This window comes from Rutidosis leptorrhynchoides, chromosome 8 (genome assembly GCF_046630445.1).
Source record: "Rutidosis leptorrhynchoides isolate AG116_Rl617_1_P2 chromosome 8, CSIRO_AGI_Rlap_v1, whole genome shotgun sequence".
In the NCBI taxonomy this organism is placed as follows: Eukaryota; Viridiplantae; Streptophyta; class Magnoliopsida; order Asterales; family Asteraceae; genus Rutidosis; species Rutidosis leptorrhynchoides.
The window spans coordinates 326,635,011-326,639,629 of record NC_092340.1 but is presented as its reverse complement, the minus strand read 5'-3'; positions in this window follow the sequence as shown (position 1 = coordinate 326,639,629).

Genomic DNA, 4,619 nt, shown 5'->3' with positions numbered 1-4,619 from the left:
ATTTTGATTTCAAAATTCATATATATTAAATATACATAAAATTTCTTCAGGGGAAATGAGTTAATACTTCATCGGTTATTATTGCTGGTATTTCTTGGTAACTACGATGCGTATGACGTTGATGCTCGTGGGACAGATTGTGAAGTTGAGGTTTGCGATGCGGATGTTGTTGGTGGTGGTAATGGTACTGTTGGTGTTATTGTCGGTGGTACTGTTGATGCCGGTGATGCTGCTGGTGCTTGTAACCTTTGCACCATATTCTCTAAAGCCACTACCCGAGCGCGAAGCTCTTTGACTTCTTCTACTACACCGGGATGATTGGTGGTTCGGACGAGTGGATGAATAAGATTCAGAATTTGAGATAGTATATTATCGTGACGAGATACTCTGGAAATGAGAGAGAAAATGGTGTCTCGAACAGGTTCGCCGGTAAGTGCTTCAGGTTCTTCGCCAAGAGGGCAATGTGGTGGATGGAAGGGATTGCCTTCTTCTTGTCTCCAATAATTAAGTAGGCTAAGAACCCATCCCCAATTCATCCAGAATAGATGATGGCTAATTGGTTGATCCATTCCGGTTACACTGTCTTCGGAATTCAGGTTAATATCCATATCGGAATAGCTGTCAGAGTTTAAGGAATTTGAACTAGATACGGGATCTATCTTGTATAATTAGGGAGATGATTTTTTATATGAATTAGATTATAGAATTTAGTTTGGTATTCTTCAATACATAATTTACATATGTATATATAATACCAAATTCCATAAATCACGGAGAAATTTTCGGAAGATGTCAGGAAAAGTTTACAGTAACAGATACGCTAAGATATGAATTTTTGTCTATACACTATTTATGCAATAAATGCAGAAAAACGTGTCTAGACTTAAGAATGATAAGTATGTAATTTCCGACAAGAAATGATAAGCAAAACTTTTAACATGCAGACACGGTCGAAGTCCAGACTTACTGATGAATCCTAATAACTATCAGTTAGACACACTCATGCAAGACCTGGTTCACTAGGACCAATGCTCTGATACCAACTGTGACGATTGCTCCAAATCCATATGGACGAACACGTCATTCATCGATTTCATTGCGAGGTATTTGATCTCTATATGATACATTTTGTAAACATTGCATTCTTTTAAAAAAGCACACCATAAATGAATATTTAAATCAAAGGTTTTCGACATCTGATGATTTCTACATATAGACAATCACCGTAAATAATAGTTTACAATAATACTTCCATTGACAATGCAGTCAAAATAAGATACATGGTGATGATTTGGTGAATGCAACGTTTCCTTGAAAAATATGTCATGTAAGACTCCATGCACATAGCTTGTCTAACACATAAGCAAACAGCGGAAGACTTCTAGGAAACCTGAGAATAAACATACTAACAAGTGTCAACACAAAGGTTGGTGAGTTCATGTGACGATCCGGGAATTTCCGACCAAATTTAAACTTAATCTTATACGATTTAGACACGATAAGCAAAGTTTATATTATTGAGTCTCAAAACCTTTAGAACTATGTTCGTGTACTCATTTACCCTTTAACTACTATTGGCGATTCACGAACAATTGTGTGCAAATAAATATGTAAATAGATATGTATAAACAAATGCTATACATAAGTAATTTTATATATTTTGTAAATTATAAATGTTAAATATTAAATATAAGTTATTATATAATATGTATTATATAATTAGTAAATATGATAAATTTAATTATAAGTTTGAATATAACTGTTATATTAACATTAATATCTTTACTTTCATTATTATTATTATTAATGTTAATAATAATATTAACATTTATATTACTAATATTATTATTCTAATCTGTATGTACATATATATACGAAATTGAATAAATATAACATGTTATATCTTTTATATTACTTGTTATTATTATTAAATATTATTATTACCATTATCATTAAGGATTATTATTATTATTATTATAAATTATTATTAATATTATCTTTAGTATTATTATTATTATTAATATAATTAATTGTAATCTTATTGTTAATAATACTAACTTAATTTACAGAATCATAATTTTGACATATATTTATTAACTAAAAAGAAAAAAAATAAAAATAAAAATTACGGTTAATATATAGATATATTTATAAAGTAGATTCTATCTCTATCTGATTTACATTGTTTTGTTTTGGTTCCTCCTGGTATGAATTCAGTTCCACATCATTTTCCCAACTGTAGATACTTGATTCATCTAGTACAAATCAGAAATTAATCACAGGAATCATCCAAAAAAAATTTGTTAGGGGTCGTTCTCCATCTTTTATTTTATTCTATTTAATTTTCTCTTTATTTGATTAAACTGTCGATGCACTAGAAGTTAACTTGGTGTCAGATCCAGGAGAAGATATTAAATCCAAGTGTTTCAACTTTATTATATCCGTTCCTCTAATTACATATATATATATATATATATATATATATATATATATATATATATATATATATATATATATATATATATATATATATATATATTCATATAAATACGTATACATAAGAATATAAAATAGATATATACATGATTTTAGACTTACAGAGTGAGATAAAATGAAACACACACAAACTCAAACACATTACTTTTGCTTCTATTGTTAACCAAGAACCAAATGTATAATCATCGACCACCAAACAAACTCATCACAATTACTTCTTCCTATCTTCCATGTGTTTCTGGCCGAGACCCAAACAAAACAACCTTCATGCTGCTCGAACAACTTAATGCACCATTATTCTGTTCGATTTAGAACCTAAACCGTCACCTTGCCCATCTTATCTCTGTTCCCGTCATGAACACAACACTACTACACCATTCTTCTCTTATTTCTTTTCGTGAAACCCATCGCCACCAATCTCCAACTTGAACCACCGTCGAAACCACCATGGTACTATCTCTCCATCTGTTTCAGTTTGAAAGGAACAATCTTAATTCACCACCTTTCTTTGCTATGAACATCTACAACACCACATGCTCAATTTCTATTACCATCTATCATATTTTTATTTTGGATCACAGACCACATCACCACCATATGTCTCATTCTTTTTCTGTTTCAAATGAGAACTACAAACCGCTTATCGATCTCAGTTTATTATTCGAAAAACATCACCAAAACAACCACCGTTATACCTCTTCTATATATATATTTTTTTTCTCTTCTTTATATCCTCGTTTTCTGCTTTGAGGTAGAAATAATAGATGGTTAGTGGGATTAAGATAATGAGTGTCCTTCCTTTTAAGATGTGGCCGACATTTGATAAACAAAAATCTCCACTTGCAAATACAGCATGTTCGTTAATTCAATTGAGTATATTTTCTTTATTTGTTTAAAACAACCGTATGACCCCCCACTTGACTAGTTAAAAGTGTGATATGATTATGAGTGAATAATGATGTATATGCTTCGACTTCCTGTCTATTCCCATTTTAAAAACTGAACCAAAACCATCCCATAATCCACTTACTTTATGATAATGATTTCATTTTTTTTCGATGGGCTGTAAAGGAATTAAGAATGGAACTAGTTGGCTGACATTAGGCTAGTGGGGAAGAGTTTTATTTGTTTATTGTGGGTCTCATCTAGTCAAAAGAAACGAGACAATTTTTTTTCCAACTCTCATTTGTTTTAATTACATATCGAATATCATTGTGCAAACATGTACCATTTGGTTTAATCACTTGAATGATATACGTGACCGTGAGAGTATTATATGATGAAAAGGATGAGAAGGGTGACGATTAGATGATATATTAAAATGATGATGATAATATGAATAAGTTGATGAAGGTGACGATTAGGATGATGATAACAAGAGGTGATGACGATGGTTATGAATAAGATAATGATGGTGAGGAGGATAAATCGTGATTTTGATATTGAGGGTGATAAACGAAAACGAAAATCATAAGTAAGATGGTGAGGAATAGTTATGGGTTGTGTTTCATGAAGAAGAAGAAAATGGGAAAAACATAAAGAAAAGGGTTATATAAAAATAAGTATCATATTAATCAGAGAAAATTGAATGGCTTGGATGGTTTGTGTGTGTATTTGATAAATGAGAGGTCGCGGGTTCAAACCCGGACTTGGGCATTTTTAGGACCACTCCTTTGAGGTAGTTACTTATCCATTCATTCTATTAATATTATCATCTTATTATTATTTTTATTATTTTTATTATTATTATTATTATTATTATTATTATTATTATTATTATTATCATTAAATATGATTTTAGTATCATTATTAATATTAATATTATTATTATTATTAATATTATCATTATTATTATTACTTCAAATAAAACAACTAGTATTATTATCAAAAAAATTTATGTTTTCATTATTAAACCTAATTATTACTATTACCAACACTATTTTAGTATCATTAAAATCATTATTTTTTTTAACAAACAAAAGTTATTTATATAAAAATATATATATATATATATATATATATATATATATATATATATATATATATATGATAACTATATAAATTTTACATTTCTATTTTAAATAAGTAATATATTAAAATATACAAACGGATTTGATGTTTAT